General features: G+C 33.6%; 1 protein-coding gene across 1 annotated transcript in view; it reads left to right on the top strand.

The window, feature by feature from the left end:
* The window catches only part of TCF12 (transcription factor 12), a 416,597-nt gene that overhangs the window by 344,908 nt on the left and 47,475 nt on the right, over positions 1 to 24,214 (top strand). The gene's annotated exons all lie outside the window — the stretch shown is intronic.

Below are 24,214 nucleotides of genomic sequence, written 5' to 3' on the forward strand. Positions count from 1 at the left end.
AGGATAAGGATTTTGTTTGGCCCACATCCATCTGTGAATAAATAAGTTCAACCGCCTGACCTTGTTTCTCTACCTACTAAAGTCTCTTAGTCCTGATGATGTAGTAATATACCAACATGTAATTCAAACAAGGGTCCCAGATGTCCCATATCAGCTGGTTGCTCCATCTATGGCATAACACAGTAGAAAGAGGCCTGGATTTGGAGTCCAGGAAAGTCTAGATCAGTGATTCCCAAAGTGGGCACCACTGCCCCCTGGTGGGTGCTGCAGCGACTCAGAGAGGCGGTGATGGCCACAGGTGCATTTATCTTTCCTATTAATTGCTATTAAAATTTTTTTAAAAATTAATTTCCAGGGGCTAAGTAATATTTTTTCTGGAAAGGGGGCGGTAGGCCAAAAAAGTTTGGGAACCACTGGTCTAGATTCATATTCTACTTGTGATATTTTATTCATACATAATGTGTTAAGCATCTGCTTATGTTTCTGGAACAATTGTAGCAGGCACTGAAGATATAAAGGGAGGAGAAGGAGTAGGGGAATGGTCACCAACCTCAAGGAGTTTACATTCTATTATGTGACCATAGACAAAAGAATTTAACCTAGTTGAGCCTCCCTCTATTCAGAAGGGATCAAATAAGATATTATATGTAGAGCTATTTGTAAACTGTAAAACCCTATGTAAATATCAAATATTAGAATAGTTGAAACAAATACTGTTTTTGCTAATACTGAAAAGTATTATGGCTCAGATGAGGCTTTTATCTGTAGCTTTTCTGGTCATTTTCTGTGAGCCATTAAAGCCTTTGATCTATATTCAGGTCAAAATCCAGAAGGAACAGTATTCAGTGAATTAATCCTGTTGTCTGTAAGTGATGTGATTATATAACTTCAGTGTTAATGTCATTATTTTACCTTCCTTCCACACAGTCATCCTTTTCAAGGGAAAGTCAGATCAGGAATGAGTTTTGAAGAGGTTGCCAACTTTTAGGGTTCATTTGAATCTTCAGTTAATAGTTCTTTTGATCCCCTTGATTTTCACAAGTCAAAAATAGGGATTGTTTAAGGGTACAAGAAGAATTTTCAGTGCAGGAAGAAGCATATTGGGAAATAGAGAGGAGAATTCCATAAACGCTGCTTGTTTGTGTCTGTGTTAGAAGCATTCAGCAACATCAGGCCCCTGATGTTTTCCTGACATAATTTGATAAAGGTTTTTAGTTTTGCAAAATGGAAATAAAGGCAAGGGATTGCTCAGGATTAAACTAAGAGTTTTATTCCTAGGATTGGCTCAGTTTCTTAATTTCATTCCAAATTAGGCAGACTGTTAACAATCCTCAGCAGTTGGGCTAACTAGAAATTTGCAATTACTACCTTATAGGAGGAGAAAATTTCCTTTGTTTTATTGGTGCTTATTGTATGTCTTGAAAAGTCATTAATTGTACATGTATAATATCTAATTTGTGAAGAACTACAATTATATGTGCTGTCTGTAGAAGATCATAGTTGTACCTTGAGATACAACTTTGAAAAAAACTGGCTCTGGCTCCCATGAGGGGCCTTGTATTTTTCCCCATGTTTATACTAATTGAATGTATTTTAAACAGAAGTTTAAAGTGTTTACCATTCTGGGTTGTTTGAGGTTGTTGGGTTTTTTTAAAAGAACTTTTATTATCTCTGTTTTTTATTTAATATATAATCTAACAATGCCAGCCTAGAGATTTATTTTCAAAAGTCATTTGGCTCTAAAAATTCTATTTTGGTCTACAGAATTCACTGTGGCCCTACCCTAATTTCCTGATGCCACTGTTTATTCCAACATTCCATCCCCTACTTCTGCTATTCCCCATAGCAATAGACTAAGAGAACACAAGTGTTTGCCTAAAGCAAATACATTCTTAGCTCCCTCATAAATACAACTCCCATGAAAAAAAGCAAACTAAAAGGGAAACAAAAGGAGGTTTTTTTTAGGCCTGTTTCTTATCTTTGTCAAGATCACTGCCTAAATTTCATTAAGCCCACCTTCATTTCTTTCATACCTAGATATGTGGACCAATGGGGGGGAGAGAGAGAGAGAGAGAGAGAGAGAGAGAGAGAGAGAGAGAGAAAATATATGAGTATGAGTGGCTTTGCAATGACATTTTAAAACTCCCTTTCATGCTTGCTAATAAAAAAAGCCATTACCAAAAACATTCACTTTTTTCTGTTTAAAAGAAACAGTACCTTCTATTATATCATTTATTCATTTTCTTCTCCTAAGTATACAGTTAACTTCAGTTTATCTACACTATTATAAGATACTATTTGTTCTCTACTCAACTAATTTGGATTGCAACAAACACATTTCCTTAGGGGTAGCTGGGTAGCTGGATAGCTCAGTGGATTGAGAGCCAGGCCTACAAACGGGAGGTCCTAGGTTCAAATCTGCCCTCAGACACTTCCCAGCTGTATGACCCTGGGCAAGTCACTTGACTCTCATTGCCTACCCTTACCACTCTTCTGCCTTGGAGCCAATACACTATATTGACTCCAAGATGGAAGGTAAGGGTTTAAGAAAAAACCACAATTCCCTGAAATTAAGGGATGGCAACTAGACAGCAGGGAACCCTACCTCAAAGAAAAAGATGTATAGGTTTACTTTTTAATGCTATTGAGAGTGAGGGCATTGTTCTAATTTAACTGAATAGTACACCTGGAAGTGCTGCATTGAACCCATTAGTCAGATCATATGGATGTCTCATAGTTGTGAACTCTCTTCTCTCTACTCCTTTTCTTTTCTCCCTCCTAAAATGTAAGCTATTTGAAGTTAGGAGTGATCTCATTTTTGCCTTTGTAGGCCCATTGCCTAGCCCAGTGCTAAAAACAATCTTTTTAACATAGATGTTGATCAAATAAAACTGTATGATCAAAACTGTTTCTTCTGTCAAAGCTATTCAAAAACCTCTATGTGCCCTCCAAGGGAAACAAGAGTGCTGCTTCAGTAACCACCAATATTGCACAATGTTTCACGTAGTATAAGCATCCTGAATGGTGTTGGCCAAACATTTTCAAAGGAAGAAAAACAGTTTCCATTAGAAAATCTAAAGGCCCCTATGAGATGGGGGCCATTGAAACCCTTTCCCTTTTAAATGAGAAGCTTACTTATTTAACTTCCACAAATGTATCACAAAAGCTAGGAAAGTACATCTTGATTTCTCACATGAACTACTTTCTTTGACTTTGGAATACCATGTCCCTACCCTCATAAGATATTCATTCTCATTTTATCAGGAGTAATAAGGTTTAGAGTCATATAATACAATGAAAGCTCTTTTCCTTCTACCTTAGAAAGTCATTGGACCTTAGTTTCCTAATATGTAAAATTAGATGTGGAAGGGATGTTACCAAGTTGAAATGTCATGAGTTTATGCTTTTAATAAGAATTTCTGATTCATACCTAAATGGCTTTTCTTTAAGTGGCAAAATACCCTGGAAATGGGTGACTCAGTTGCCCTTCCAAGGCTTTTAAAGCATTTAACCTCTTAAAACACACTACTGAAGCTCATCAGCATCACAACCCTAGATCTCTTCATAGTTCAATTACCTGGCCTCTGCTACTTGAGCAGACATAGTTTGATTAGAAGACTTTTCAGTGTAAACTTAACCATCTATTCTTTCATACAATTTAGGGCATATGTCCTCCAGATTAAGTAAAAAAAATATAGAGAGAGTTAATTTGGAATTGGTATTGTTTTTTTATATTGTTTTTTTTATTCTTTTTTTCTATACTCTAAACATTCTCACCAGTTTAATCATTATAGATGCCTTTGTTATAACCCACATTGCATTCTGTCCTTTTATTCGTCATCTAAATTCTTTACTAAAAATCATGAAAAGTCAAATTAAAGACCTAGCTTTTCTTTTACGGAATAGTGTAGGACCCAAAGTCTATCAAGTTGGGATGGATCTAAGGAGAACTACATCTACCACATTGCCCTACTAATCTTTTGGTGCATCCTGAAATCATAGGACTCTATTTATGGGCAGTGCTATTCAAACATTAAAATTTACAATGCCTAGATTATTTTATTTCCTAATAAAGCCCATAAAATAGTGATTAAACAAAACATAAAAGAAGTAAAGCTGATGAAAATCAGTAGTAGTTTTTTAAGACATTATAAACCAGGTTTAGGTTGTTTCTTATTTGGGCTAAGGATTGCATAAATTTTAAAGCAGATAAAATTTGAAAAGGAAAGCATTATACAACCACAGTATACAACATATTATAAAGAAGATTTGATTATTGGCACTTGAATGACTTGGAAAAATTTGTTCTCTGTTTAAAACTAAGAATTATGTATTCTGAATTCTTTATTCTTTCTCTGACACTTAATTTTGGATCAATAAGTAGTTACTTGTAGACAATTGCAATGTCTACAATATTAGTGGAGTATGATATTAATTGGCATGTCCTTAGATTAAATATGAATAATCCAAGGAAAAGCATTGGATGATCATAGATTTAGAGCTTAGAAAAAACAGAAAAGTGATCTAATTTTAAATTGAGGAAACTGAGACCAAGGACAATAACTTCATTTGGCCAAAGTTATACAGGTAGTAAGTAAGAGAACTTTCTACTAATATAAATTGTAAAGATAAAAACAATAATTAAATCTTTCTAAAAATATCCATTCATATTTTAACATGGCAATTTCTCAGTCTTTGGGATGTGTGGATGTGTGTAAATAAAAGTTTAGAAAGTAAAAAAAAATGTAATGCCATCAAAGTTGGCAGAGACATATGTGGGCAGTAGCTCTCACCTCGCTGGGCCAATTGACTGCATAATTAGTCTCATTTTATGGATTAATGAAAGGAGACTTTGTAATTTGGAAAAGGAATTAATTATCTAGAATTAAAATTTTAGTTTCTTAAAATAGAAAAGGTAAATATGAGGGATCAAGGCACTTGATTTTGTTTTTGTTTTTTTTACTGTTACTAGTGTTCAAGAGTCATGAGAGAAATATCCTAAAGATTTTATGAGAAAGAAAAAAGGAAAAAAAAATAAACAAAACAGCAGGCCCAACACAAGAGCAAAAGATAACTATTGGGCAGCACATGTTATCAGGAGATCTAGAGGAAAGCCCCTGATATTTTCAGGTAGATCCTCTGCAAAGAAATTCAGAGCAATTTGACAGTTGCACAGATAATATTAATGGGATTCATCAATTTACGTCAGAGATCCATCGAAATACTGAAGTTTAATTTTATTAGGTGTTCTCATTTGTTTTACAACACCTCAGAAATGTTTTCAAAATAGTTTTTCTTGATTTTCTTTGTGGGATGGTCCCTACATTTTAGATGAAAATTTTAGAAAACCCACTTTTTTTAGACTGGGTCCTAAGCAAGTATAAGATCTGCATGATTTTTGCCAATGACATGCTGCTAAAATGAGCTGCTGGCTCTTTGTTACTTGATCAGTACAAATGTGAGACAGGATGTTTTGGTTGGCTCTCACAGTGTAATTATCCAGAGGTAGTCAGTATAAAAAATTGCTACGACTAGCAAGAATTTTACTGAAACACAAACATAATACGGACCCCAGAAATAACTTCATGTATAAGTTATTCAGCACTTCAGATTGCTGGGGTTTTTTTCATAGCCGTAGGCTAAGATGCAGATGTTAGTTCTGGTTTCTCTTTAAATATAAATTTTAAATGGAATTAGAATTGGCCAACATTTTAGTGCTGCCACATTTCTTGTGAAGTAGAGGTCTGGTGCTTTCTAAGTTATAAAGAAAACAAGTTGCCCAGGCCTGGAAAGGAAATAAAATTAAAAAGATAGAATGACACTTGCCCCCAGTAGACAAAGGCAGATATACAAAGATATATATTTGTGTGTACACACACGCAGTTTTCCATTGGGAGAACTAACTTGATCCCTCACTTTGGATAATGAAAGATTGTCATTTGCTCTTGACAGATGATTGAAATGACAACCTTGTTTACTGAAGAATTTTCCTGTGTTGTCTAACCAGTCAACAGTACAGAGAAACCACTGCTGAGGAACAGTAAAAAAACAAAAACACAACAAAACAAAAATCAGAAAAACTAGGGTATCATGGCCTGCACTTTCTACTCCAGTGTCCAAAGCTTTCCAGATGCTCATTTCTTGAACAAAGTAAAATCTCTATGAAATATTTTTGGGTGGGGAGGAAAGAAGCCCTCACCTTAGAAGCTTGTGCACATTCACGCACGCGCACACGCAAATACAGATACACACACACACACACACAGAGCATTCAGTAGGCTTATGATTATAGAGCCATCTGCAGGAAAATTATCAGGTTGCAAGCCAGTTGATAGTTCTCCTGCTGTATGTTATTTCAAGTGTTAGATGAGAAGTGACAAAATGTAGTTCACATGGGGAAAGAAATAAAGAGTAGAGAGATGCAGGAATTAGGCAGCAGGGGGACCTCTTATCCCCCCTTTAATTTTTCAAAGAAAACTGCTTTGTCATGGTGAGTTTATGATGAAAGGAAAGGTGCAATTTGCTTCAGGTTTTGCATATTTTCAGTAATTATAGCTATGCCTCTCTTGAATTGATGTCTAATGATTCCCTCTTAGAAGCTTTTCTATGGTGTGTCAGTTCTGTTCATGTTGGTGTCAGATGGGCACTATTTATTTACTTCGGAAAGCAGTTTGCTTTCTCTGCTGGAAGGTATGGTTGTTTTATAGGCATATCTTTATTATAGTCATATGGATGTCAATGGAGAATTAAATAAATGTTCTTTTGCTATATAAATGTAGTTTTGTGTAGATTGCTACCACTTGCCATGCCCCGATAGGTATTTCTTTAAAGTTAACCATTAAATGGGCTGCTAACTAAACTCTTGTCAACATCTCTAAACTTGTAAGTTCTGTATGAAAACTTTCTTAAGTAGAAGGGGATTTCCTATAATATTTTATAAATCAGAGGTGGAATTGGTGATCTGGGTCCTAAAAATATTTAGCAAATGATTTGATTTCTATTTCTACCTAACTCTCTTTTCCTCTTGTTTTATTCCTTAATCTTTCTCTCCCATCTTATCTCTAAGTCAGTGACTGATGTGTGACTTTCAGTAATTAACCCAACTGGTAATCCTTCTTTTCTTTTCATTAAAAATATAATTCACACACAGAGGAGAGAGACAGAGGGAGAGAGCTACCACATCAGTGTTTCTTCCAAATAGAAGTCTAATCCTTCATTTCTTGACCTTGAGATTTTACTTGAGTGTAGATCACTTAAAATTTAGCATGATTAGTGGGCAGTTTCTTTGCAGATATACTCATATCCACAAGATCATAGTTAACTTAAGAATTTTTACAACTCAAATACTATTTTGTTAATTAAAAAGTTAACTTTTCAACTAAGTATTGGGATATCCATCTCATCTTTCATTATGATCTACTCTCAGTTTTGTTCTAAATAGCATTTTAATAAAAAGATTTCTTTTACTGTATTTTTTTCCATTACCATTTAATTCAATGGCTCTATGATGTCACCATGGTGGTACTCTCTCCTGCAGTGCTAATGACAACCCATCTACAGTTTGTCCTTCTGTTCAGCTCTTGTCTATGTCCTTTTGTAAGTCCTCTAAAGCACTTGGTGATGCACTACAGAACTTTATCTAGATCTTTTGACAGTGTATGGATTCCAGGGTAGCCTATGAGATGCCTATCACTTATCCATTTCTCCCTTTGTGACCATCCTACATCCTGTCCTGTTCATACATTTCTCTGTTGATATCCTTTATATCTTAGCCATTGCAGTTCTTTGTAAGTGATATGTCTCAGCCTAATTATATCCACCATGTTCTCTTTAGTGCTCTTTGGGTAACTTGCATAATCAATTATCTTTTCCAGGTTTTAAAAGCAAGGCATTAAAAAATATATGCAGTAAACAAAGCTTCAATAGGACTAACTAATGCTGGTTCAATATAGATTAAAATATTTAAAGATGTCATATCAAAAGTGAAGTGAAACTTAAATTTTTGTGTGAAATCATCAACTAGTTTGAGCTTACTAAAACTGAAAATCTGAGCAACTCTGATATTTGCAAATATTTCAAGAATCTATGATTGGATCTATGTGAATAATTCCTTCATTGCTACAGATCTTAATCTCTCCTGTACTACATAGTAGATAGCCTGTGAGCAGATGCTATAGCTGAGACCCTGCAGCCAGGCAGCCAGCATCTCAGAATTTAGCCTATATATATGACTGTTATCTAAGGATTGGCTCAGCTATCACAAATCATATTTTCATAGACTTTTCAACTTGGTGGAACTTACCAGAACTTGAAATTCACCTAGGAGACAGTTATCAAAAACTAAGAATCACTCCAGTGCCATGATGTGGTATTTAGGTAACCAAACAGCATAGTGGATAGAATACTAGACCTGAATTCAAAAAGACTTGAGTTCAAATGCAACCACAGATACTTAGCTGGGTGACCTTGAGCAAGTCATTTTATGTTGGCCCCTGTTTCCTTAGCTTTAAAAAGGGAGATAATAAAAGCTTCTACTTCCCAAAGTGGTTATGAGGGTCAAACGAGCTACTATTTGAAAAGTTCTTAGCATAGTGCCTGGCATGTAGTAAAAACTATGTAAATGCTAGCTATTATTGTTGTTATCATTATCAGGCTATACCTTTAGTGTTAAGACTTGGCTCTCTATTCTAATTTTGCACTTATAATTTTGTATCCAGTAGACTATTAAGCTCCTCAAGGACAGGTACTATTTTAACTCTCTTTACATTCTCTGTACCTGGCACATAATAATTGCTGTTTCAACTAAATTTTTGCATAGACTAAATACCTATCTATTATTTTCACCTTAGGTTAGAACTTTTTTTTCTTTTAGGTTTCAGATAAAATGTGTAAGCTTTGTAAGTACTATTCATAGGATGATGATGATGATCCTTTGACTTTAGTTTCTTTTTCACTAAATAAATAATTAAGCAGTTGTTAATTGAGTTTTATTCTTTAATGGAAACTGGAGAGTTATGTGGAATTGGTGATTCTTAAATTCTAAGTATTGTCCTGGTTTATCTCTATGATTGTTTACGATTGGACAGTTAACTGAATTCAGAAATAAAGTTGGAATTGCTTTCATTAGGAATTTTAGAAGTGAATCAGAGCTTCTCATATAAATAGGAGAGCTCTTTCCAACTCCATTTGTTAAGTCAGAAATCCACAGCTTCTTTAACATCAAGAAACCATATCATTTATTGTTTCTTATAGGAGAGTAAAAGGAGTATAACAAAATCAAACACTAACCATCTCCACCATGTATGGCTTATGCTTTATTTCTAATTCTTAATTCAAATTTATTTAAATTAGCTTTGATTTTTTTAAAACCAAATAATTAGTAAGATCCAGGGTTATTGAAAGAGCTTTGGACAAGATGCCAGGACAATTCACATTGAATTTTGACTCCACTTCACCTTCTAGAAACTCAGTTTCCTCATCTATAAAAAGAAGATAATAACATTTATAATACTTACCACACCAGGTTATTCTATAGAAAGTGCCTTGTAAACTACAAAATAATATGCAAATGTAAGTTTTCACATCTGATGACAATTAGCTTTTTCCCACCCTAAATTCTTCTCAAATCCTGGATTAAAGTAAATTCAGTGTAGTCTTCTAATTTTGGAGGGAAAGGGGAAGTGTGTCCAGACCTATTATTTTATTTGTGCAGAGGAACTTCCGATATGCAAGTGTTCTCCATTCATTAATAAAAACAAAAGCTAACATTTCTATAGCACTTCAAGTTTTACAAAGTACTTAATGTATACTAATACTAAGAAGTAGCATTTTCTTAGTATTTTCAGGTTTACAACAAGTAATATCTTATTTGATTTTCACAACAACCCCATGAAGTGCTTTTTTTATCCTCATTTTGCAGATGAAGAATTGAGTCTCATTAAAATTAACTCATTTGCCACTTGTCACACTAGCTAATAAGTGTCTAAAACAGGATCAGGATTCAAGTTTTCCTTACTCCAAGTCCAACTGTCTAAGCCCTGTGTCAGCTAACTGCATTCAAGCAGACAAGCAACCCTTTTGCAGCAAAACTTTAGAAAGTTGCCTGAGGCCTTGGGACTTGTGGATCAGACAGCTAATATGTGTCAGAAGCAGGGATTTGGATACAGTTTGTATTCTCTATACTCTATGCCAAAAGTGTCAAACTTGCCACCTAAGTATAGCCTTAACCAGGTTAAAATATAATTGGGAGATAGTTAATAAAAATTTAAAAGATAAAATATACTATAATATTAGTTTGTAGTTTTCAAAGACAATATGCAGGATAGATCCGTAGGGATCTCTTTCTATTTGAATTTGACACCACTGTATTATGTCAGTGGTGTCAAATTCAGAAAATGTTAGAATATTATCAATAAATACAATAAAAATTTTCAATTTTTATCAATAAATTTGTGCCTCTATATTATGTATACATAATACAGCGGTGTCAAATTCAGAAAATGTTAGAATATTATCAATAAATACAATAAAAATTTTCAATTTTTATCAATAAATTTGTACCTCTAATATTAGCATCATCTCTTTAATACTGAATTAGCTCTATGAGAAAAGAAGAAAGATCAAGGTTAAAAGGTAACTAGTAATTATAGTTGATCAATGAAAAACCAAGTAGTCATTATCTTCCAGCATTCAATTTTAATTCTTACGAAGTTTGAAAAGACTAACTCTCCGTTTGTGATAAGTTGTCACATGGATTTTCATGGAACAGAACCTTCATAAAGTAATAGGCTAAAGCTGTTTTGAAAGTTATGTGGCAATAGGTAGTACACACTGCATCATTTGGAAATGAATAAAGTGACCAGACTAATCATGATTTTAGAAGACTAATAATGAAACATGGCTCCTGACCCTTAGCCAAGATGGAATGTAGAAAAGATACAGAATGAAATTTACTTTTGCAGGCATTGATTTCTTTTCTTTGGTTGCATTTATTTGTTATGAGGGCAGATTTCTGTTGGAGATAAAGATGAATTAGTGGGTATTGATTAGAAATACCAAAAAAGAAAGAAAAAGTCATCAGTAAAACATTCTTTTTAATTCACAAGAAAACAAAAAAGTTCAGAAGAAAACAGAAACAAGCAGGACAGTTTAGTTTCTATCTTGTTATTTTTCACATAAACTTCTTTAAAAAACAAACATTACATTAACAGAAAGTAATAGTTCCAAATACAATCCTCTTTTTGTTCATTGTATGTTGAAATGTTGGTCCAATAATCATTGGACCAAATAATTTAAAAAAAATTTTTTTAATCAGTGTAAATAGGCTCAACCTAGAGTGGTGATGACAGGAAAACCTGCATTCAAGTCCTGTCTCTGGCATTTACTGTCTGTACCCTTTAGTAAGTTATTTAACCTTTCAATGCCCTAGGCAACTCTCTAACAAACTAAGTTGAAGAGCAGGTGTCTGTTTGCTTCTAGTAGAGGAAATTTCTTCACAAAGAGCTCCCTCTAAGAAATAAATCACAGATCATTCTCCCTCTCTCTCCCCTCAACCAAAAAAAAAAGGAGTAGGGATGAAAAAAGGAGACATTTTTAACCCTCTCCTGTAGTTCCTCCCCTAAAACCCGCCAAAGGTGTCAACAATACAAAATAAGGGTCTTTACAAGTAAAGGACAAAACTCAGAATTAAGAGACTTCATTTTCCCTGACATTTTCTTTTAAATTATAGCTTTTCCATTTTACTGATATGTAAAATATTAGCCATCCCCCCCCCCCCGCCCCATGAGGTTGTTCTGATATGCAACTAAATATAAAGGATTTTGAGATCACTGATATACTTGGGCAACATGTTATTAGGTCAGAGTTTCACTTTGCATCAGATCTCATAATCTGTTAATATACTTAGAGGAACACATAGGTGATTGTTTCTGACAGTGTAGGATCGTGAGTGGAAACAATTCAGAGTACAAAGTGCATGTCAGTTCAGTGCTCCTGTGCTGACGGCACGTCTGTCTGAAATCAAGTTTAAAAAATTGGCCCTGTCTCCAGCTGACTTGTTTTGTCAGACTGAGTCACTGGATTAACCCTTGGCATGTCAGAAAGGAAAAAAAGGATGGGGGGGGCGGGAAGAGTGGAGGGTGGAATTAAACAACTGCATTGACTGGAAGAACACTTGGTCTGTATAGATGATCTATTTTCCCGTAATATGATTCTCTGAAGGAAGGAGAAATTGTAGTGCAGCTGTTGTTAGGATTAAATTAGCATTTTCCCCAAAAAACACTTATAAGAAAGAACCAAAAAGACTCTTGCTTTAAAATTGTACAACCTAATTTGTAATTTGTGATAAAGCAAATAACTGACTGCCTCAGCCAGTTTTAACTTCTGTTGAGTAAAGACAGACTTCAAAAGGTCATATGACAGTCTGGAGTGGTAAGTGGAAAAACCATGTGCCCAGGAATATAGTATATTATGAGAAAGGGACATCTTTATGCCTCTTAAAAAAGTCCCTTTTACTTTGAATATATTTATTACTGTTGGGATCCTGATTTTTAGATAGTCAATACAACTTGTTTTAAATTTGTACTTAAGTTTAGACAATAGTGGACCCAATTAGTTTTCTTCTTTCCCAGAAGTGTAGTTTAGGAATTTATCAACTTACTTTTCCCTATTGGAGTATAACATATTTGTCATTCGTTTCCAACAAATTATCTTCCCTAGTAAATTTCACTTAGATATATAATAGAAAGACAATGTATATTTCTCTTTTTGAGCTGTAATTTGAAAACTGACAAAGAACAATAAAAGAAGAGTTTTAAGCATTTTAGCTTAATTTAGTAAGTATCCTGCTAAATAGATGATCAATTCTCAGCCTTCCCAAAAAAATGTGTATTTCCCTAAATCAACATGTAATTGTTTTACAGCAAAGAATTTGATTGAACCTTAATAGATGAGTAATCTTAGTTGTGTATTTGCAAAAATCACTTTTGAAAATAGATGTCATTGATATCTTTAAAAAGATGTTTAGTGCTCTGAGTTCAGGCAAGAGAAATGAGTTAAGCCACTCAATTTTTAACATATATATATGTTTATATGTACATATACACAGAAATATATGTGTGTGTAGGATCCCTATGTGCCTAAATTATTGCTAAGGAAAGAGATCATCATTAAAATAACTATTTTATGGCTTCTTGCTTCTCCCACCTTTGTACCCTTCCACTGAATTCAGTTTTCTCCAAAATTAAAAATATTTTTTAAGTTTGGAATGATTATAAGAATTTTCATTTTTAAAATAGCATACTAATAGCAAAAGAAATGTTCTGTCATTGCTGAAAGAATATTTCTTATAAAAGACTAAATTTTATTTAGCTGGTTTAAGACATGGTATTGTTGATAGTAAATCAAAGCTTCTTACACAGTCCCTTCAAGGATTGAAATGGGTCTTTGTGATCTCTCAGGAGGGAGGAAGTTGCAAACCACTCTGCCGACTGGCATTTTAATAGTCTGATGTACAGTGATGTTCTTTTGCAGCTGCTACTTTGCCTTTTATATATGGGAGAGGAGGGGAGAGAAGGTTGTTGTTGTTCCGATAACATCAGCTTTTAAAACTCTGCATGCCTAGTTGGCCTTACTTGTCTGATTAGATTTTAATGCAATAATTTGATCAGCATTTCTGATCAAAGTATTCACTGTTCCTTACAGAATGTTTTGTTTAGGGAATTTGCTAAAGTATCTTACACTTAGAAAGTTTGCAGATCACCAAAGATGCTTTGAAAAAGGTACTGCCATTTTTTGTAGTTTGTCAGTATAACAGCTTCCTTTCCTCTAGAGTTTCCTTCTCATTAGTAAAATTGACTCTTTATCTTAATCATACGCAAATTTTATAAAGTATACTGGAATAATAATAATAATAGCATTTATATAATACTTGAGGTTTGCAGAACACTTTACAAATAATATTTCCTCCTTTTAACAATCCTGGGAGGCAGGTGCTATTATTTTAGCATTATATTCTGTGTTTTATAGATGGGAAAAGGGGGAGGAAATAAGCTTTTATATAGCACCTACTATGTGCCAAGCCCTGTACTTACTGCATTTCAGATATTATTTCATTTGATTCTCACAATTCCCCTTCAAAGCAGGTGCTATTATAATTCCCATTTTACAGTTGAGGAAACTGAGGTGGCAATAAAGTAACTTGCCCATCCAGAGTTACATAGCTATTAAGTATTTGAAGATGGATTTGAATTCATCTTCCTAACTGAAGGTCTAACCCTTGATCCACTGTGCCACCTAGCTGCCTAGGTTTGGCAGTTAACAAAATGATAAGAAACAATGAGCATGCAAAATCCATATTGGATTATTTAAGGGCAAATTGAATACTTCCCAAAATAGGTAATTATATGTGTTCCAGACATAGGTATATTCCTAAAACATGTATTTGGCAACAGCTAGTTATGAAAACTCTTTCATTCATTACTATAAGATCTGTTTCCATGCTGCTGGTTTTTTTTTTTGTTGTTGTTGTTGTTTTGTTTCCCTCTTCCTTCCCAAGAAACTTTAGCTTCTTATGTAGATAGACAGGTAAATACATACACACATAAATATATACACACACATTCCTGAAGAAAAGCAACAAGCTCTGAACAATATGGCTTTTTAAAAACTCAGTTACCATTTACAAATAAATTTGTAATTGCTTTGTGTGTGTACTTAACAAAAATAAGAATTCTTAAACCATATTTAAGAAAAAATAAAACCTTGCTCATTGTTTTTGACTAATAATGTTGTTAGATGTTATAAAATGGATCAAAATCTATAATTCCCTCTCACTGGGTTTTCAGCAAAAAAATTCTAATACTTTATAATCTTAGAAGCATTTTATTAATTTATTACATTTCCATTGTAAGCATAAACATAATTTATTAATAAAACTGCATTTATCCATATTAAGACAGATTTTTCATAAACAATTCTTATTAAATTCTTCCATCGTGATTTTTACAGCTTAAAACCAGTTCGTGGCATGTTAAGGATACTTAAGCAGGACAGGATAGAACTTCATCCAGGAAGTGATTATATAGAAGGCTTAACTGTCTAGGTCCTTCTTGTTATACATGATTCAGTGTTTCCAATTCCTGATTGCTTGATCATGTGTTTATCAAAGTTGGAAGCAACTTTAGACTGTGCCAGATGGTGATGTCGCTGGAGGTGCATCAAGCTACGTTTCCACTGCCACAAGTGCTCTAATTTAATTAAAACAAAAAGCAGATTAACTAGCTGAGGAGCTATCCATTTGTTTTCCTTTGTTGTCTGTTTGTTTGGACAAAGTTAATAATTCCTTAGGGTATTAATTGCTATACTCCTCTATCTGTTTTCTGTAGTTGGTTTAAGTAAGTAACTGATATTTTTCTTAGGCATAAAGGTTTGACTTTTTGGCATTCTCTACCAAAGCAGGGATTTGATAGAATTTGAAAGGGGTTACAGTATAACCCTCCCCCTGTGCTATGTGAGTTGGTTCAGTCCTACTTTGCATAAGTTCCTTTTGAGTAGATCCATGTGTGGATGCATAGTACTGAAGACTTGCTCTGTTTGACCGGGTGGATGTATGTCTTGGAGAGAAGCAGGGTATTTTAACTGCAGACAGTAACGTTTTTAGAATCAACATGTATTGTGCATATCCTGTGCCTGGAATGGGCAGCAATTCTTTGATGTATTACTACAATGGGAAAACGGTGAGCGTCTTTTTCTTTGTCCATAGTTTTCAACAAGCTGACTTAGTTGAAAATATAGATTAAGTCACTTACCAGAATCTGTGAGCTTAATTTTGGGTTTGTTTGGCTTTTTTTTTTTATCATTTTTGCAAGAGTATACTTAGATTGCTTATAATATTTACATTTCGGTAGCTTTGTTCTGAAAAGGGTGTCTTACAGCTCAGAGTAGCTTAAAATATTTTTGGATTTTATTTAATTTTTAAAATCTCATAGACCATAAACTTGAATTAATGGATTATGTAACGTTTAAAAGTGCTTTTTTTTTTTTAAAGCTTGTTCTCTTTGTTAGCTCTAAGTTTGTAAATACATTTATCTTCTGGATTTTTAAATATTATGTGTTTAGGATTGTTGGTTGCTTTTTGTATTGGAAAGGAAAAGATGAAAGTCATTTTGGATATTTATAAAAATAACAAGTATGAATCTCTGGGAATGATTAGGGAAGCAGTCAGCCGGTGAGGGTCGTATTTCCTGTTTGGAGTTTGAGGTTCAGAGCCTGACTTTACTGTGATACCATCTGCTTCCAATCAAATCAGCATTTTGACCCTGCACAGATTCATAAAGTAAATCACAATTTGAGGGGAGGGGGGTGTCTTAAAGACACACCTTTAGATTGAATTATTTAAATCTACTTTTTTTGCTTGTGATATTGCTCAATAGAAATTTTTTTCATTTTCTTAGTATGATTGCATTTGCAATGACACCAAAACCATGTAAAGTTTTGTTGGTTTTAAGAAAGAATGGTGATTGTTTGGTAATGCAGGAGTTTTTAAAAGGAAAATGACAAAAATATTGTAAAAATTATTATAGAGTGAGGAATAGGAGTCTTGCCAGAATGTTAGACATTTAATATTTTCTCAGTAGTCATCATTAAAATGTCTTGTTGAAGTGAGCATTTTGCATTCTAATGTATCTGAAAGTTATCAAGAAATTGTAAATAATGATATTTTGAATAGCTGTTCAGGTTGTGTGGGGCCTTGGTCTTTAAAATATAAATCAGTTATGATGAGATGAGTTTGCCACTTTTCCCTAAAAATTTCTCAAATAGCATATAGCTAGAAGGAGAGGGAGTAGTGAGAACAAGTCAGTGTACTGGTCTCTTTCATTGGTATCTATGTTAAGGCTTTGGATTTTACCTACATTTGTTTGCAAACTTTTTTGCTGAACTTCCTTTGATAGATAGTATTCAAACTGAATATCCTTAGACTCTTTAAAAAGTGTATATATTCAAGCTGTCCAGATAAGCCCAGTAAGGGTGGAGAAGAGTACTGGGGGGAAGGAGGAGGGTAATATAAGTGAAATGACTTGATCTCTATTTCATTTCCTTGCCAGCTGTCTTTCAAATGTGAAATGATTTCTCTTTTATGTCTGATCCTAAGTGAAAACAGTCTGTTTGAAGACTTTATGTGAATATATTAAAAATATTAGACTTAAGTAAAATTAACTGTATAATACCCCTAACGCAATGAGAATGACTTGCATTGAGTTTTGATTTTATTCTTTCTTGAGCACAGCTCACCCTATTACAACATTTCTCTTTGTTCTACAGCCGGGGGAAAAAAAAAAGCTTTGATCTTATTAAGTATTTCCAGGCTTAGAGTAGATGGCATGGTTGGTATCATAGAAGAGTATGGTCTGAAAATTGATAGCATGTGCCTGTTACAGGTCAGAGGTGACTTTTATGTTCTTGAAGAATGAATAAATAGATGATAAATTATGTAGTCATCTAATCTTAGGGCCTTATTTTCATTTTTGTTTTTTAAAATGAACCTCTGTCCTGGATTTGTTTGTTCCCTGCTAACTTGTGTTCCCTGATTCCCCACCCAAAAAAAAAAAAAAGGATTAAGGAAAATGAATCATAGTTAATTACATTATTCTAATAATATATAAGTACCTCATCTTATTGTATATAGAAAACTATAAAGTAAGTTTGGACATTGTAGTCTTAATATTAAAAATTAGGTTTTTTTATATTAATAATTTTAATCTGTTAAAGTCCCTCTCCAGTGGATGGAGCTACTTGTAATGCACCTATCAAATCCATAAACCAAAATTAAGATGCCTCATTTGTTTTATTTCATTTTATTCCTATCAGGTCATCATCATACAAGGGTATTTTTTGAAACATTTAATTTATTTCTAACTCCCTGTTACAAAGCATGCCTATCTAGGAGAGGGGATAGAAGGAATGGTCATGTTCGTAAAATGCCCTGCTCTTAAACTGCACCTAAAGAAAATACAGTAGACCCATTCATTTAAATTTGTTTTTAAGCTTACAGAAAAACTACTGAAGAGATCATAGACAAATAAGGATTGATCAAAGAAGGTTTTCCTTCCCAAGGCTTATTAGATAAGAATGTGATAGGTAATGTAATTCTCCACAGGTAACAGGCTCAAGAATATGTCTGCATTTAAAAAAAATAGTTAAAAAATTAACCTGACATTCTGTCATTTGAAGGGATCAGTATTCGGCATCATAATGTGTAATTCACCGTGTATAAAGTAAAATTGTCTTTGGTACACTTTCTTCACCAAGCCATAAAATACTGTGTCTTTGATAAATATAGGACTTAAAGAATTTGTGTATCTAAAGTACTCATTTCCTTAGATTTAAAGGGCAAGCAATATGTCACTGATGAAGGATAGTTTGTAAAAAGCCTAGTTTTCAAATATTATATGTGTATTTGTTTTTCTCCTGTTAATGTCAAGAAAATGATATTTGGGTAAACGTCAGTGAAGAAATTGGGAAGAAGAAACATTAAGAAGGGGAGTCTTGAATTTCTTCCACTGTTAAGAGTCAGGATTTTAAATCTCTTGTGAACTGATGCGAGGCCTTAATTTCCCAGAGCATGAACTAAAGAAGTTACGAAGTGTTCCAAGGCACAAAGAGAAAGTCGAGTAGAGACACAATGCCTTTTGAATTGCATCAGGTGGTTATTTTAGTCTTGTGGGGGGAAAACACAGAAAAGGTTAGGAGTGATCCAATTGTAATAATCTTCTGAGGACCAAGAAGACATTATGATTCCATATACTTCTATTCTTTTCCCCAGGACCTTTTCAAAGGGTCAAAGTTCCTTTGGATTTCTTAAGTATTTGTTTACTTGAAAGCTTTTCTAAAGGTTTACTTTATAGAAATGAGAAGGTTCTACATTACAGACATGTGGAAGTAACCTGTGCAAAAAGCAAAGACATGGGAGAAGGAAGGTTGTTAAAATATGTTTCCTACATTTAAAAAATATTAAAGTGAATTTTACTAAAGTCATAGAAATGTATCCAATAACTAATATCTCTGCATCGAACTAAAATTCTAAGTATACTTTTTTTAATTAAAAGTTTATGTTCTGACTTTTGACTTTAACCTTTAAAGCCAAGTATTCAGCTTTATAGGAAAAAATATTTCTTGCTTTTATCATAAACCTGAAGAACTTGTCTATCTTTTGATAGAGTTCAACTTTTAAATAGCATACAAAGAAATAGTTTTGCTGAATTATCCATTTTCTTTTGTAGTCTTCAACAGTGTTGAGTTCATTTCAAGGGAGCGTAAAATGTTGTCATAGCTCTTGGGAGAAGTGGTAGGCCATGTTGGATGGAGTAAACAAAATTCTCTAGAATAAGTTAAAACTTTACTTTGTACCACTTCCATCTCTTACAAGATACTGTTAATAGTGCTTCATAATCAAAGGAGGGGAAAAAGATGGGAAATGATTGAAGTGTTTTGTACAAAGTATGTTTTTGTGTATGTTGCCAGCATTTCCATTTCACAAGGTACAAACTGAAGTGTGACAAATCCAGAGAATATTTTTAATCTGTTTTCTTTTCGGATAATGCATTTAAAAGACAAAAATTCTAAACTTAGAATTTTATGCCCACATACAGTTATATATGTAAATCATATAGATGATTCTTTAGGAAGGCTATTCATATATAGAAGTTAATATTGTTCTGAAAACTGGTTCAGACGAGGGAAATTTTGGCACATACTGGCTTATGTAATTTATTTTTCCTAAGAATTATATGTAACAAGTAGCTAAAAACTCATCCTAAAAATATCCAAGATTTTTGTTTTGTACAGTTTCCTTTAATCATTTTTAAAACATTGTTTTAAATTTGGAGAAATTATTTTAGAAACCTCTTTCTACTTCCCTGTAGAATTTTGCTTCAGCTTTTACTGTTATTAGAATAGTTAATCCTAAGAGAGGTAAGTTAATGAGTTAGATTTGTTCATAACCACATAGTATCCCCAGTAGGGTCAAAGCTAACATTTTAAAGTTAGGACAAACTTGGTCTGACCTTTTGTCTCTTGGTCTTCCAAGAAATCTCTAAGGAACGTCTGCTGAAAATATTGAATGACAAAATTTTTAGCGTTGGTTGGCTATTTTTTTTTTGTTTGATCCTCACATTTTGTCACTTACTCTAGCTTTCCCCTTCCACAGAAGTATAACTGATTTAAGGGCCTAAAACTCAGAGTTTTCTTTTCTTAGCTCAACAGGGTTCAACTGCCAGGATGTTGAACCACATACAGTCTCTGCTAGGAGGGTATGTTGTCAACAGTGTACTTTATTAATGTTTCAGAGTGAAGGTTATGTTCATTTCCATGGGCCCATGAAAACAATGAAGGAGGGGATCAGGTGCTATACTGGTTGATCTATATTTCTTAAAAATGTAGGTGGCTAAGGAGTGACACTCACTGAATTGTGCAGTATATTACCTCAGTAAACATGTGTTGGAAAGCTAGTTCGCTTGAAATTCCATAGGTTATAAATCTCAAAGTAGAAACTGAAAATCACAACTGAAATAAAAGAAATTAGATTCTATAGCTGTTGAGCTATGGCCATTAACATAAACTTAAAGTTTGTAGTAAAAATCTGCTTGACTTAGACTAAAAGGACATCTTTTCACCATGAAATTATTACAATAATCACTTAGATAAGGTTTGACATATGTCCATGGCAGGAAAAAATTACAGATTTTGTTTAGTTTTCTATTAAAACCAAATTTTTTGTAGTTACTATAAGAAAGAAAATTGATCTGATTTTTGCTAAATATAACATATTTAAAATTCTTAGGGAAGGATATTGGTTCTTTTATTTAGAAATTTATTACTTAAAATTTTTCAAGATAAATAACATTAGTATTCTTCTATATGGACATTCCATGAAGTTGTCATATATAGTATAAAAAGTGCTTTTAGCACATTAAAATGATAGCTTATACTATCCATGTACTAAAAAGGATTTGCATGATGGTCCTTTATGTTTTCCAGGTTGATATTGTATTTTCAAGTCCCTAAATAAATCTTTCTCCCATTGGGTTTAGAAAAAGGAAACTAACATTTATTGGAAAATCTTTAGTGGCAGCTTGTGACCTTTTACAATAAATTTAAATTGTGTCATTGTTTTATGCTCATTTAAATTTAAATTACTTTAGATTTTTGTTTCTTCCTTTAGGTTAAGAACTGTACAATTCTCACTAGAGTTAAATTGTTTTTGTTTGTTTTTTTAATATGTTGAAAATGCCTTATTCTGGGGAGCACGGGTTAGGGCTTAAGAAAGGTGACTCCAATTTTTTGAAATTGAGAACTTTGTCAAATTATATAGAATCAATATTAATTTTTAAATTGCACAGGGCCTTTTTTCCAAAATTATTTAGTTATCTGATAAGGCTTTGCCATATAATAAAATATATTGTTTACTTTATTATGCCCTCTCCTGGTTATCATATTTGTCTTATACATGGATAAAAATCGCCAAACCCCAATTTTTCCTACCTGATTACATTATTCATCCCTACATTCAAATGATATATTTTCAGTGTTCACTCAGCAGTAGAAATGTTTACTTTATGTGTGTGTATGTATATATTCATATATATGTAGTAATTTATGATATTTCCATCTTTTTTTATCAATTAGCTAGTTACAATTTTTGTTCTTGGGCAGTAATTTTCAGATACTGCTTAAAAATTAAATAAGGGGGAAAGAATCTAATTTTTCTTGGTTTCTGAGGATTGGTACATAATTGCACATTAAGACTTATGTTTTGAATTCATGGAATTAACCAGAATTTTATTCTAATTTATTTTATGGGATTTGATTTTTATTTTAGTGGCTTAGATTTGTTTGAGGCTTTGGGTTGGATTTTTTGTTGTTATTGTTGTCTCTCTACTAGTGCTTACATAAAAGTTTTTTTATGGTTTAGAGTTAAATATAAAACTATAGATATCATGACCTTGTCCAGGCCTTCCTGAGCATAATCAATAACGTTTACTTTTAAAATATTATTGTCATTAAATTATATTGATGTGTCAAACACAAAATTCCAAAGGTCACCTAGAATTTCTAGTTATTGAAAGTCAGAGTTAGCATTAAATAATTTGGAATAGTCACCTTATAGTAATGAATTTGCATATGTTCAGTAAATAGCGACCTTGGAAGCTGATAAGGTCTGCTATTCCTGACCATTCTGTTTGAGGATCTGGTTCAGTTCCAAATCCGAGGCTTTCCAAATAGGAAAATATTTTTAAAGCCTCAGAAACTAGTTGTATAATAAAATCAATATGTTCAGAAAAAAAAGATAAATTATCTATAGAGAGCCAGTTGGAAACCATCCTCTTCTAGGTAGGTGAAGCTATTCAGAAAGTGTTATTGTCTGATCTTATGTTGATTCCTGTTTTCTTAGGTCATGAAAACTTATGGAAATCCCATTTTTTGCTCTGAAATAAAATACACAGCCTAAAAGTTCTTGAGTGCAGGAAGTAGACAGAGATGTTAAATAAACCAAAGGTGTCTTGAGTCTTCTAAAAAATTCTTCCCTTACTCTTTAGTGATCAAGTGATTTTACCTTTTGGGGCCTCAGTTTCTTCATCTGTAAAATGAACGCCTGGACCTGAGGCCCTTTCTAATTCCAAATCTTATGATCACTTGTGGTTCTTGAGAGAGAAAATTTTCTGTTCATTTCCTATTAGTTGGAGAAACCGTTCTTCACCAGCCATCATATTTAGGTATCAGGGCTTTTGGAAATTAAGATATCAGTACCTTGCTTTATGTAGCTCTTGCTGCCAGTGTAGGTGACTACAAAAAACAAAAACGTTTATCCTTTTAGGCAAGGGCTTCCAGGTCTTTGGATCTTTCTCTCCTTAGTAATTATGAAAGGATTATCATACCACCTTACATCATAGGGGTATTTTCAGGATTATGTGTAGGCCAAATGCTTTGAAATTAGGAACAAAATATGACTGGGATGATATCACCAAAACAAAGCACAGTGGTCCACCTATCTACTAAATCTGGGGCTGCCCACATAATCAAGCTGGAAACTTCGGGGAGAAAAATATTGGTCTTTGCCATAATGGTTCAAATTGGCTGCATGAAGTGACTCATTCCATGGATAATTGTGTAATCATTGCAGAGAATAACTGTGAATATTCAGCCTGGAATTACAGTATCCTTCCTGGAGCAATAACAGCTTGCAGCCTGGGAAAAACCTCAGTTAGATATTTTTGTGGGTATGTTCTCTTTGGCCAGACCCAAGAGAGGGATTTGTCAAATTTCCAGCCTTGTCCTTTCTCTCAAGCTGGAGTTGACCTCTTGGTTCAGTTGATCAGATGCAAATACCCTCACTAACATTTCTCCCAAAGTCATTCTTACTATTTAGGAAGAAAATAAGTCCTATTCTAATCCACAGTGAAGATCCATTTTTCTTTGACCTAGTCATTTTGTAATGATGACTGTAGCCTCCTGGGAATAGGCTAAGTCATTGTTAGATTTTGAGTGCCTCAAGGACAGGAGCTGTCTTGTATCCTTCATTATACCTCAGTACTTAGCAAAGGACCTGGCATATAAAATACGGCTCTTAATAAATGGCTGACAATAAATTGGCCAAATATCTAACACATGCCAGGGTAGCATGAGTAGCTTAAAGAGTATCGAACTTTGAATCATAGTGTCATTGGATTGAAGATTAAGAGGGATATCAGGCATCATCTAGCTGATGTCTAGAGTCGCATGAGTTGTCAATTCCTCATGTCTAGAATGTACTTCCTTTTGCTCTCCACTTCATGATATGCCTAGTTTTGTTCCAAGCCCAGTTTAGGTGCCACTTCTACACAAAGCTTTTCATTATTCTCCCCCCCACCCCCCAAAAAAACCTTAGTTATTAGTACACTATCTCTTTGAAATTGCTTTGCATATACCTTTTCTTTACTTATTTTTGTAATATTCACCTACTTCCTACTGAATATAAGCTTTTTGCAGGTAGGGACCATTTTATCTTTTGTCTTTGTTTCATCAGTGCCTTGCATGAGGTAGGCCCTTATAAATTTTTGTTGAGTTGAATTACAAGATCTGCGCAAGTTCTTTCACAAAGATATAGAAAGTAGCAGAACTAGGATTTGAACCAAGATTTCTGACTCCAAATTTAGTTCCCTTTAATTTTGCCATGTTAAAG

This window comes from Gracilinanus agilis, chromosome 2 (assembly GCF_016433145.1).
Source record: "Gracilinanus agilis isolate LMUSP501 chromosome 2, AgileGrace, whole genome shotgun sequence".
NCBI lineage: Eukaryota > Metazoa > Chordata > Mammalia > Didelphimorphia > Didelphidae > Gracilinanus > Gracilinanus agilis.